Source organism: Lytechinus pictus, chromosome 9 (assembly GCF_037042905.1).
Source record: "Lytechinus pictus isolate F3 Inbred chromosome 9, Lp3.0, whole genome shotgun sequence".
In the NCBI taxonomy this organism is placed as follows: Eukaryota; Metazoa; Echinodermata; class Echinoidea; order Temnopleuroida; family Toxopneustidae; genus Lytechinus; species Lytechinus pictus.
This window is the reverse complement of record NC_087253.1, coordinates 8216228-8230570: the sequence shown is the minus strand read 5'-3', so window position 1 is coordinate 8230570 and position 14343 is coordinate 8216228.

Here is a 14343-nt window from a genome sequence, read left to right as displayed (position 1 = left end):
AGATCATATGATTTAACAGAATAAAACAAGCATACAATAATTATGTATTTTTTTATAATAAGATGTTCTTCTGTTATCTAACAGAACATGTTTTAATATCAAGTTGAATACTTATAATAAAAAAAACAGACATATGGCAAGATTAATGATCACGTATTACAACATGAAATTTTTTAGGGCCTTTTGAAGCAGATGATTTATTACTAAAAGAGATATGCATTAAAGCAGGAATATAAACTACAGATATGTCAATTAAACAAAGATAAGACATAGTATCCACACACACAACACTCATAAACACATTTGTATTTTAGAAGAAGGAAATAAAAGTTTTATTATAGGAAATCTGTAGGGTTTTATACCCAATGAACCAATTTTCATTAATTTCGAACAATCTCAGTTTACAGGTGTCATCGAGTAGATTCTAATTAAGTTTCTAAAATCATCTACAAAACATTTAATACAGATATTGCCTACCTAGAGTTTGAATGTAACATTTCATTTCCATGACGGAGTTATATTTTTCCAAGCGTTTACATTTTGCCCGATGCGCACAGTGCTAAGGAAACTATTCTCCCGAGTGAAAATATAACTTCGTAGATGAGTTGAAATGTTATTTATTAAAAAAGATAGATAATGCAATATTTCTTATATTACACAGTCCATGTAAATCCACCATCAAAGAATGCATTCATCATCTGGCTTTATGAATAAACCGAAATTCTTGCTACAGCTGTAATCCATCTACGTGGGGAAAAGGGAAAAATACAGCAAGCGCTTTCTTCATGCAATCGACGCGTCAACACTAGCGCGTACATCAAGTAAACGACCAGGGGAGCGTTTCATCAACATTTTTGTCCGACAAGTTGTCAAATCTGACATCTTTTCTTCAATCTGATTGGTTGAAAAGCAGCATTACTATGGTAACTGTCGGATAAAACGAGACTTGTCGGATAAAACGGCCGATAAGTCCTTTCATGAATCGCTCCCCTGATTACGCAACTGGTCAGCAGCAAGTGGTGTCACCTTTCTGAAGCTAACGCCGCAGTTTATAATACAAGGCACTTATATTACTGAGGTGACGTCAAAACCTAGAATATAACAATTGCGATCCTCGCAGCTATAGCCACGTGATGACGTTTTGACCAAACACTAATTCGAATCAACATAACATATGTGATATAATATCATATCCAATATCACGCAAACACATAGGTGAGGAAGTCTCTTGGTGTATCAATTCTTAAAATTATATACATGAAGAAAATCATAATAATTGAAGAAAAAATGGAAAAAGATTAACAGAGTTATGATTGTTGAAATATTTACATTATTTTTAGAAATTCACCTTAAAGTCATTTTCACTACGGTACATGGTGTTACTGCGAATCTTTATCCAACATATATATGTTCTTCAATTATAATAATAACAATAGCTGAATTTATTAAGCACTTATTGCCTGAGGATGCAAAGAACTGCTATCATTACCCATGCTTTATCGCTGATAATCCAGTATAATAGTGTACAATAGGTTTTACACTATTTATGGAATATACACGTATCTTTATATATATATATATAAAACAATATATATGGCACTGGAGTACGGGGGGGGGGGTGTTTTGGGACATAGATATGAGCTAAGAACCTTGAACATGTTATCTTAAAAAACAAATTACGTGGATTTACGAATGAGAAGAAAGTTGCATAAGACTTATTCATTGATTTGTATTTGTATTTTCGCACTAACATCTGGAAGATCTTTATTTTATTTCATAATTGGGGGAGCGGGTAGAATTAACATCAGCACGCAAATTTGTCATCGGGCAAATGCAGAAAGAGTCCCAAATATGATTTTTTTTTTTCATGCGTTAAAAGATAATTGAAATTATCCTGATGATGATGATGATAATAATAATAATAATAATAATAATAATAATAATAATAAAAATAAAAATAATACCAAACATTAATAAAGCGCGTAATACGGGTGTTTCTAAGCGCATTGTATTCTGTTTATGGTTTATACTTGGGAGAAGAAAACAAATCGGAAGAGGAAAATGGCATAGGAAATGCAACTTCACAAATAATCAAAAACTGGTGTGCACCTCCAATTTACCCACAACTATGAATCATTTCTTAACAGGTAGCTTCTGAAAAGTATCTTGAATTGGTCTAGACTTGGTCCAGAAAGAAAGGAATAGGGCGGGACCTTTTCTAGGCGGGGGGGGGGGGGTGGGTGTCAGACAAGTGATATAGAACAAGTAGGCCTATTTTCTTTTTTGTATTGAGTTTTTTTGTTTGTTTGTAACTGATATGCATTTCCTCTTCTTTGATTCACGAAAAATAAACATTTTTTTTCTTACTTCTTTGTACTTTGCCAAGAGCGCCCATATTTTTTTTGGGATTTCATTCCCAAAACTTGTTAGTATTGAAACTGTCCCAACCCCCTTTATCTATATTTCAATAAAGCATCTTTAGTTCTTTTGTATTTTGTCTCCTTCTGACTGGCAATAATTTTGTTTGTTACACTACAAAAGCCCATATTAGCATGTACAGCGAACAGACCCTGACAAAATATGACCAAACTTTATACTGATTCATGCTTAAAGAACAATAGTTAAGTGCGTCGCAACTGTTTGTTGCCGGCACTGGATAGAAATCGCCTACATTATCTTAAACAATAGGTGAGTGCATTGCACACCACAAATTGTATCCAGGATACAATTTTTTATATAAAAAATGTTTTACAAATCAAATATTCAAATGCAATACGATAATATTGACAAAAATTGAAATTACATAAATTTTACTTTGCAATAATAATTATGTTTCCCTCATAGCGGTTGTTGCGGAAAACCGCGCATACTTAAAAATAACAGGGTCCTATTTTGAAGACTATACGAATGAAAGGGTACGATTGGCCGAACTTTGAAGATACATGGCTCTATATTTTTTTAGCTGTGCTCTGATTGGTCACTTGATCGAGGACAATGCCCTTTTTTGGAACAGGTCGCTTCCAATTGCGTGTGTATACTCTATCGTACTTCAGAGGAAACAGCTTGAATAGCAAAATAGTATTTCATTCAACGGAGCGTTAATTTTCGTTATTTTGTTTGTCCAATTTCATTAATAGATACGTCATTTGAAAGGGTAAACATTGAACTCTCATTTTATCTTCTTAACTTCGTAGTATCTCTACAATTCTTCACGTTATTTACTCGTTGAAATGTTCACGAATGATAATTTTCAAGGCTTGACTTATTGGAAAAAAAGTAAGATATTACATCTTTCCTCCATTTTTCCAAACGCGAATGTGAAAGATAATAACACGATCATAAAGTCCATGAACTATGCATTTCATGTGAGCAGGTTTCATTATACAACGTACGGGTAAAGAGTTATGACCGTTTTAAAAGTAGTCACTGATTTAATACGTTTCGGTCAATTTAGGATTCCCTCGAATACCCCTGGCAGTTGAGGGGAATTCGGACTAGCACAGTAATACCATGGAGCTATTTCTGTTAATAGCTATATTGTAATACTTAATAATTGTGCATTTACATTGCGCATTTTCTATTTGTATATACTCAACTGCGCATTACAATAATAAAAGGTAAAATAGTTAACAAGATAATTACGCGAAAGTATGATTAAGTTATAATTACTGGAAAAGGGAAGCATACTACTATATCTCTAAAAACTATATAACCAAAAGTAAATTAATTTTTTGATACTCTCTGTTTATAGATAAGGAAAATATGGAATTTACAACAAAAAATATTTAGGGTAAATCTGAAATGAAAGTTTTAATAAGAGCTATCAATACTGAATAGATATTTCAGCTTTACATAAATACCTCAAGAAAATATTGTTTATGTTATAATATAGTTTCAAAAAGTAACGGGATGAATGAAAAATACAATAGGAGATTTTAAGAGATATCAAGAGAATTCACACTACTTTAAGAGAAAAGAATGTAATTAAGATGTAAAATATATACAAATATTTTTTTCATACATTTTATACATAAATATATGATTTAAAAAATATATAGAAATATATGAAATAAGACTTACTCTGTAAAATATTTAACTGAAGGATTCACTTCTCGGAGTGAATGAAATTTAGTTAATAAAAACAGCTTCACTTGTTAAGTGAATATCATACAAGTGAATTTTTTTTAACGCTCTCTTGTGGCTTTATGTACATTCTAAACTTATTGCAAACGGAGTGGTCATTCGCTGCACTACCAATGTTATTATAATTATTTAATTTCATTTCCTTTTTTTCAATTTTCAACCATTACAGTTTGTTTTGTACATTTTGACATACAAACAACAAAACATATCCCTGTACAAAAATTAAATTCAAGATTATTACATATCAGGTTAGAATCGGAGGAGGCTGCTAAAAAGCGGAGCTTGTAGAGTGCAGCCTCCAAACATGTCTCATAAATATTATCGTGGTTACATAGCATATAATGTTATTAATATTATTATCATTACTTTATTCGTCATAATCAATCATAATAACCAAATTCATACAAACAATAGGATGAGAATAGTCACATAGATGCCGGGAAAGGAAAATGATTAACTAACTACAAACCGAAGGTATTCATTTCAAATCAGTTTGACTTTGCAGAAACAAATATGCAATAGTAAATAACAAAATACAATTATATACAATGCGTCTCAAAAAAGTATACACTTTTGAAATAGCTACCAAACAGAATATATATCACCTTTTGGAAAAAAAGCTTATATATATATATGGAAAGCCAATAAAGTCAACTTTTAAATGATATTAAAAGTTCGGAAAATTATTCGAGCTTGAGTGAGCACTACCCACTTAACCAAAGGGAATAGAATTAGGCTGGGCAGGTATTAGACTTGCAATTTCTTTCAGTTTTTGAGAGGCGAGTCCCTATAGGAACTTGCAAAGTTGAGGGTGTTGTGATAAATTAATCAACTAAGTAAGGATCAATCATGGTTGTTTAAGAAAATGTCGTGCATTGAAATTTAATGCATTCAAGTGGTATGGTATTCAAGACTTAACTGCCACCTCCCCATTGGTTTACGGGTGAGCTCTTTTGTTGAATGATTAGTAAGAAAATGACTGATTATGATTTATGAAATAATTTATCGAAAAGACCTGAATATTTTATTAATAGTTTATTGATATTTTTTTTTGATTGATCACATTGATTGAGTTGATTCACTGATATTTTTTTTTATTAAATGATTGATAGGTTATTCCTCGACTTCTCAAAAGCGTTTGATACAATAGATTATGAAATACTATTATGTAAGCTATTAAATTACGGTATCACAGGGACAGCTTTAGAATGGTTTAGGAGTTATCTTACTGATAGAATTCTGTTTGTTACAGTAAATGAATCAGAATCTCCAACAAGGCCAGTCTCCTGTGGAATTCCAAAAGGTAGTATTCTTGGCCCTTTGCTATTTGTACTTTATGTTAATGATATGAAAAATTCATCTCATGTTCTCCCATTTATTCTCTTTGCTGATGATTCCAATATTTTCTATACACATCATGATCCACATGTACTTGTGAGCACTATGAATGCAGAATTTAAAAAAGTAACAAACTGGATTAAAGCCAACAAACTGTCATTGAATCTGCAAAAAAATAATTATATGCTTTTTAGTCATTCATTGAAACATCTACCACATCAAATACTTTTAGATAATACTGAAATCAAATAAGTGCAAACAGCAAATTTCTTAGGTCTTACTATTGATAACAAGCTTACGTGGAATGCTCATATCAACAATATTTGCAAAACTGTGGCAAGAAATATTGGAGTCATCATCTTCATGAACGCCGAACGCCGAATGCCGTACATTTTTCCTGCTTTTAAATCCGGATATATTTATGCAATAACTGTGAAATAAGCTCCAATAACACGCGGATGTCGCACCTTATATCTGTAAACGGAATATATGTGGAATTCGAGAACGGATTGTGGATATAACTGCTGATTCTGTTGGATTCTCATCTCAACCCGGAACAGCCTTATTTGGTATTTCAGCAAGACCTTAGTCCCATCTGTACTTTTTTTGGAGGAGACTCGTCATAGCAATACCGACTATATCGACATTGTACAGGTACTGATTCTTGTATAGGCCTATCTACTTTCGTTTCTCATACGACGGTCAATTTATGAGATTTATTTGCTGCAAATACTTTCTAATAAACAACTTTTGTGTATTTAATTTTCAAAAAAGTGAGTCTGACTTGGTTATATCTAGTAGCAGAAAGTGTGTAAGTTGAACGGAAGCAACGCACTATAAAGGTATACTGACTTACTACGCCTATAACTCTTGTATCATCTTAAACTAGCAAGATTATAGTTGGTTGCAGCGGTTCACTTCACTTCCGATTCAGAAGTATCTAACATTTCTTACACTGGGAATTTTAATGTTGTGATATTGAACTGAATTATTCAAACCCTGCCCAGAATTGATTTCTTCAAGTAAGAGTCCAGATAACATGGCGGACGATAATGTTACGAAGGAGTTGAAAAAGATGAGTGATATGTTTGCTCAGTTTCAGAAAGAAAACAAGGAGTTGATTGGAACCATTAATCTAACGATTAAAGATGCTGTACATAAGGAATTTTCGAAGTTGCTTGATCGGCTTGACGAACAGCAGGGAAAAATCGTCGATTTGGAGCTTGAGAATCAGTCCCAAGCCAAGGAGATTTCCCATCTGAAGATTCTTATTGAAACTCAACAGAGCGTAATCGGCAATATTCGACTCTCGTCGGATTCCCTCGAACAATATTCAAAGAGGAATTGTTTACAGTTTTTCGGAATCGCCGAGTGTGAAAACAAGTCCACCGACAAGCTCATTTGTGACATCGTGAATGACCAACTTGGAGTTGCCATGCCAACAGAAGCAATTGATCGCTCCCATCGGATAGGCAACAACAAGAAGGCGTCGTCAAACAAGGAGAGCAGTCAAGTGAAAAAGTGTCCGCGACCTATAATTGTTAAATTTGTATCATACAGGATGCGCAGTCAAGTCATGATAAATCGACGCCGGCTGAAAGGCTCTGGAATCGTTATTCAAGAGAACTCCTGAGTCGGACTTCCAAGCATCCTCGTGTAGAAGCAGCATGGAGTAGTGACGATCGAGTGATCGCCAAAGTCAAAACCAACAATGTCAAGACCATAAGCAGAGTGATTCATAGGGATTCCGACTTGTCATCCCTCTGAACAAAACATGCGACATATCCTTCGCGTTTGAGCCTGTATTTTATTGTACTACTTCAGACTTTTTAGACTTTTTGTTCCCATATTAGATACCCCCTTCCTTTTTAGTCCTCCCCCCTTATATCACCCTATAGCATGTCAGTAAGATACCCTTGTTGTACCTGTAGTAAGTCAGTGAGAAAAAAACAAAATGCAATGAAATGAACGGGATGTAACATGTCTTCTTCTTCTTCCGGGTGTAGTACAGACCTCTGGGTAGAGTATTTTCGTACTTTGTGCAGTGCTGAAAAACTAGTGTGCCATGCTGCATTGCCAAACCTCAGTAATATGCTTATGAGGTTAAAGGTGTATGTACATATTAGGTAAAAGTGCTCCTTGTGCAAGTAAAAACTAACTCCTTTTCCATCTAAGCCTGGCGCAGCGTTATCCCGTCCAGCTGCCTCTTAAACTGTTCTAGAGAAGAAGCAGATGTTACACTGGCAGGGAGCTGGTTCCAATGGCGTACAACACTAGGAAAGAAGGAGTTCTGAAACCCAGAGGTCCTACACAATTGTTGTCGATATTGAGTATGTCGTCGTCCAGATGATCGTAGTGCTGGGTAGAGGTAAGGTGGTTCAGGTGGGATGGCAATCAGTCCATGAAGAATACGGTAGAGCATGATCACTTTCAGATGAGCTCTCCTTTCAGCGAGAGACTGCCACTTCAATGAGTGAAGCATTTCGGTGACACTGTGTCTGGGGTGGTAGTCTCCAAGTGTAAACCGTGCAGCACGCCTCTGAACCATTTCAAGTTTCCAGATGTAGTCTTGGTAGTGAGGATCCCAGGCTGTTGCTGCATACTCAAGGATAGGTCGTACATATGTCCTGTATGCCTGGTCCTTGATTTTCTTGGGGCAGCCATACAGGTTTCTCTGGAGGAATCCTCGTGTACTATTTGCTTTTTTACATGTACTGTCAATATGCGTCTTCCAGCTGAGCTTGGAGTTGATGTGTACTCCGAGGTACTTGGCATTGTCAACAGCTGGAAGTTCAACTCCATGAAGAGAATAAGGCGATTTGATGACATTTTTCACCTTATTGGTCACTCTCAGAACTTCACACTTCGATGGATTGAAAGACATCTGCCACTTGGCTTCCCAATCTTGCAGGTTAGTGAGATCTTCTTGGAGTGCGTCTGCATCAGATTGCGAACTGATGTGTCGGTAGAGAAGACAATCGTCGGCAAACATCCGCACCTCCGACTGGACACAGTTAGGAAGGTCGTTGATGTAGGCCAAGAAGAGAAGCGGGCCAAGTACAGTCCCTTGAGGTACGCCCGAGTTGACATCAGCTGGGAGAGAGGTAGATCCTTCAAGTACCACCTGTTGGACACGATCTTTAAGGAAGGCTCTGATCCAACCAAGAAGATTTCCTTGGATGCCATAGAAGGCTAGTTTTCTCAAGAGTCTTTCATGTGGTACTTTATCAAATGCCTTTGAAAAGTCTAACAGTACTGCATCTATCTGCTGTTTGTTGTCAATCCCTTTGGCAAGGTCTTGTATGGTCAGTAGCAGTTGGGACTCACAGGAGTGGAATTTTCTGAAACCATGTTGCTTTTCAGACAAGATACTGTTAGATTCCAGGTGATTGATGATTTCTGAGAATATGATGTGTTCAAGGGTTTTGCACACAAGTGAGGTCAATGAAATTGGTCTATAATTGCAGGCTTCGTGCCGGTTACCTTTCTTGAAGATTGGTGTGATGAATGCAGCCTTCCAGTCTAATGGAATTGCACCTTGATGTAGGGTGGACTGGAACAGTAAAGAAAGGACAGGTGCAAGCTCTGTAGAACACTCCTTCAGGATACGTGCAGGAAGGCCGTCAGGTCCTGGTGCCTTGTATGGGTTGATCTTGGACAACAGTTTCCAGACTCCTTTAGAACCAATTTCAATGTTGCAGATCTTCGGGTGTGGACTAGCTCCCATGTCAGGAATGTTGTCTATGTCTTCTTTTGTAAAGACTGAAGAGAACTGATCATTCAGGACAGCAGCCTTTGTTTTGCTGTCACATCGAAGGACGCCATCTCTCAAGAGTGGGGATACTCCAGAGTTGTCACACTGCTTATTCTTAATGAATGTCCAAAATCTCTTGCCTCCACTGGGACCTTCTCCACATATCAGATCTGAGATGTAGGTCTGGTAGGTTTTACGGCATTCCCTTTGCATAGTTTTCTTAAGTTCCTTGTAATTACGGTGTTCTGTGTTGTCAATCTCCGCTGCGGCAGCTCTCGATCTCCTGAATGATCTTTTCTTCTTTCTGGAGAGACGTTTCAATTCTGTCGTGATCCAGGGTTGGCTAAATCTGCATGAGGTCATCTTCGATGGTACATCTTCCTCGAGTACAGATGAGATCTTACTTTTTATCTCTGTCCACTGACTTTCGACCGGGGTATCTAGAGAAGTCTGGGCCAAGTAGCTATCAGCAAAGCTTGCCATTGCTTCTCTGATGGTGTCCATGTTTCCCTTCTTCCAAAGATAGACCTTCCTCTTGATTGGTCTCTGTATCTTCGCCCTTATGTCAGCAACCGTGAGGACCATATCATGATCACTGATACCTGGTAAGGGGATGCATTTCCTGATTAGAGATGGACGATTCGTGAGGAAGACATCTAGGATTGATTGACCTCTCGTTGGAAAGTCTACTATTTGGCTGAGGCATAAGTCTTGAAAGGTTGCAAGGAATGCTGAGTTAACGCCGAGGTTGTACTGGTGGCCCGTCACACTCTCAGTCTGCCAGTTAATGTCTGGCAAATTAAGATCACCCGAGATCCAGATGGCCGAGGATGGGTTGTTTCTTACGACGCCACTAATAGCACTGCATATTTCCTCAGCACTGGCTATGTTGTTATCAGGGGGACGGTAGAGACAGATAACTATCAGCTTGTGACCACCAACGATTTTTATTTCAGCAGCCGCAATTTCCTTGTTGGTATCAATGGACACTTCTGATACGATAATATCTGATTTGGTTGCAATAAGTACACCTCCGTACCCATCATTTCTGTCTTTCCGGATAGCCGGTAAGTTGTAACCCGGCGGGAGGATTTCCGAGCTAAGGATGTCTGGCCGTAACCAGGTCTCACTGCCAACAATAATGTCTGGGTTGCAGGATTCAACTGCTTCCCAGAAGGCTTCCTTCTTGTTCCGGATGCTCTGAAAATTTACAGTAAGGACTTTAAGGGACTTACAGTTATTTTTCTTGGATCTCCTTGCTCTTTGTGGTGATGAAGTCCTGGGTGGTGAATCTAAATCTTCGATTGTTCCAATCGAGATAAACGATGAAGTATCTGAACATGTGCTGGATTCACTTTGGCCATCCGGAAGATCAGAGAGAACAGCAAAGCTGTTCTGACTCTCAGAAATATATGAGTCCAGCAGGGAAGATGAAGTGTTGGGTTGATCACATTTTGCGCAGAACCAGGTAACATTGCTGTTATTGAGACTGTTGTATGTGGCAGTTGACATTCCCATGCAATCTGTATGGTACCAAACATTGCACGAGTCACATGCAACAGCTGTCCTTTTCTTTGACCATCTTACTGCCTTCGCACACACTCCACATGGATACTTTGGCGTGTACGGTCCTGGGTGGAGCTCGATGTCATGGGTGAGGAGAAGTACACTAAGATACAGAAGAACCGACTTACTACTAATTCTGCTTACAAAGGTTACAGCATACATGTTTCTTTTTGGAAAGAAAGAGTTGGTGTTAAAACTTGAAGTCATTCCGGCAGGTAGGTTTCCCAAAGATGTATCATGGCTTCCTACGGTCAGGCTTGAGGCTGGGAACCATGTTGTCATTGGGAGCTGTTCCCAGGAAGGATGCTTGAGATGTGATTTCAAGGAATGATTTTTTGTAAGTATACAGTTCACAACAAGGACTGGGACAAGTAGAAGGGCAGCAAAGATTTTAGGGTTGCCCATGTTAACTTTAAGTGTTATTAATCTAGACCAGTCGATAAATGCATGTAGTATACTCACAAACATTAGCATACAAACAAGAATATATTGGTATGTTATGTGTAGTCACTGTAGATCTATACTTATCAATGGCCTGTCATCAAGCAAGTTTCATTATGCAGTCAAATGGGTTCCACTATTCTTGCATACAATACAAGTGCAATGTTCTATCCAAGTAACACAAAGCTTGTATTGTGTAGGAGGCAGGGTTTCAAAGAGTTGTAGGCTAATCCCTTGACAATAGAACAATAAGCATATGAAGACCTGCAATGACCAGGCAGATAGTGGCTTTACACCACTGTCTGTACACCAAATCTGGTGTCTGGGACCACACTGAGCCTTTGTGTAGTCAAGAAGCTTCCATGGTGAAAGCTATAAGTTGGAAATTTCCAGCTTTGGTCTTGAAAAAAAACTCTCTAAATTCACTCTGTGAAGTCTCTGATGACCAGTGGGCAGATCACTAATGAAGAATGGATGAGGAGATAATTTTGGACCCCCAAAAAGTAGAAATTAATGAGGAGCTCGCCAATGCAGCAGGCACACAGTACAGCACGCAATTACTTTTGTGGGCGCATTTGAAATGTACTGATGCTACATGTACTTTAGACTTTTTAAGATCCTCAAGGGAATGGTTGTGCAATAAATGTATATTGGAGAAAATACCTTTCGTTGACTCTTTTGATCTACACATAGAAGAAAATGTGCCTGATTCTATAACAAACGATGATGTTGTACATGATAGCGTGATTACAAATTCAACTGAAATTATGAAAACCAATCTGAACAACACAAAAGGTTTGAAAGTAGCTCATCTGAACTGTATATCACTTTTGAAATATTTTGATGAGATAAAACAGTTTGTTATTGATGCAGATCTAGATGTAATGACACTTAGTGAGACTCACTTATGTTCTTATGTGGATGATAGTGAAATCGCTATCGCAGATTACTCCCTCGTAAGACGTGATAGAGATCGCTTTGGAGGAAGAATAGCAACCTACGTGAAAAGCAGTATTCAATTTATGATAAGGGACAATCTAATCATGAGTGATAAACTGGAAATGTCAATACTAGAGATAAGACAAAAGAAACCAAAATCTTCCCTCATTGTAAACTGGTATCGTCCACCAAAATCTCGTGTTGATGTATTTATTGACTATGAACTCGTCATGAATAGAATAGATAATCTTTGTATTGATTACTTCATACTAGGTGATTTTAACTGTGACGTTTTGAGTCAGAGTAAATCATGGCAAACTGTGAAGTTATTGGATATCATGGATTCATTCAATTCTAAACAGTTAATTACTGAATATACACGTGTAACTCCAACTTCGTCTACAGCAGTCGACCTTATTTTTACCAACAATATAGATAAATGCACTCAAAGTGGAGTTATTTATATTTCACTTTCAGATCACTATTTGATTTTCTGTGTAATTGGAAAAAAAATTCATGACCCTCAAGAAACACACAGATATAAAGTAAATCGTAATTTTAAGGATTTTTCAGAAGAACTGTTTACTCGTGATATGAGCCGGATATGCTGGGATCCTGTCTATCAGAGTGAATGCCCACAAGAATCCTACGATAAATTTAGCTCTTTGTTACTAAGAGTCATTGATCAGCATGCCCCCATACGCAAAAAGAGAATCAAACAAAAAGAATCCCCCTGGATGAATAAAGAAATTATCAATCGGAGACGTAGTAGAGATCGCTTAAAGGCCAAAGCCAGAAAAACGGGCGCTGAAGCAGATTGGATCTCGTACAAACTAGAGCGTAATGAGGTCACATCACTTATCCGATTAGCAAAGCGTAATTTTCTAACTAAAAACATTGATCAAAATAATTCTAAGGGAATTTGGAACTCTCTAAAATACTTGACTCCCAACAATAAAAATAGATCTCCTCTTTCAGGCATCTCGATAAATGAAGAAAGACTTGAAAAAGAATCACTGGCAAATGCCATCAATGACTTTTTTAGTGATATAGGTATCAAAATTCTGAGTGAAATCACTAATCCTAATGCATGTACTCTCTCGGATTTTAGGAAAGCCGAGTCACGGTTTTGTTTTGAAACTGTTACTGTGTCAAGTGTTATGAAGATCATCAAGTCGATGTCAGGTGATAAAGCGACTGGCCCTGACACAATACCAGTAAAATGTATTTCATGTATTGCTCAAGATATTGCAGCTCCTTTAACATATATTTTGAACATTTCACTTAATACAGGTAAAATTCCAAGCCAGTGGAAGCTTGCCAGGGTAACACCCATTTTTAAAGGTGGGGACAAAAATAATTTGAACAACTATAGACCTCAAGATTTTGGTTCTTTCTGTATTGGCTAAGATAATGGAAAAAATGGTATATGACCAGGTATACAAATATTTGGAGCAATACAACTTACTTTCATCCTGTCAATCAGGTTTTAGACCAACATACTCTACTCAAGGAGCACTGCTTAATGTAACTGACAAATGGATGTCAGCAATTGATCAGGGCAACCTAATTGGTGTTGTAATGATTGACCTCAAGAAAGCTTTCGATAGTGTAGATCATTCTATATTACTGAAGAAACTAGATTTATACGGTTTTGATAAGAAAGCAATTAAGTGGTTTGAGAATTATTTATGTGTTGATAGACAACAGTATACTCAAGTAAATGGTATAACCTCTGGTATTAGGAATGTCCTTTGCGGAATACCGCAAGGCTCATTGTTAGGCCCAATTCTGTTTTCAATATATTTAAATGACCTACCCAATAAAATAAAAAATAGTCATTTGGCTCTTTATGCTGATGACACCTGCCTTTTTTTATATAGACACAAATCCACTGAATATCTATGATAAGCTGAATGAAGATTTAGCCATTATTTCTGAATGGTTGAAGCAGAACAAACTAGCTCTTAACATAAAAAAGTCAGAAGCAATGGTAATTGGTAGTAAACAAAGGCTGACGAAGTGGAGTGATATTACAAAAAAAAATAATTATGTCAATTGATGGAGTTGTCATCAACAGAGTAAACGTTTGTAAATATCTCGGGATTTACATTGATGAAAACCTTAATTGGAACAAACAAACAGACCATGTTAAATCAAAA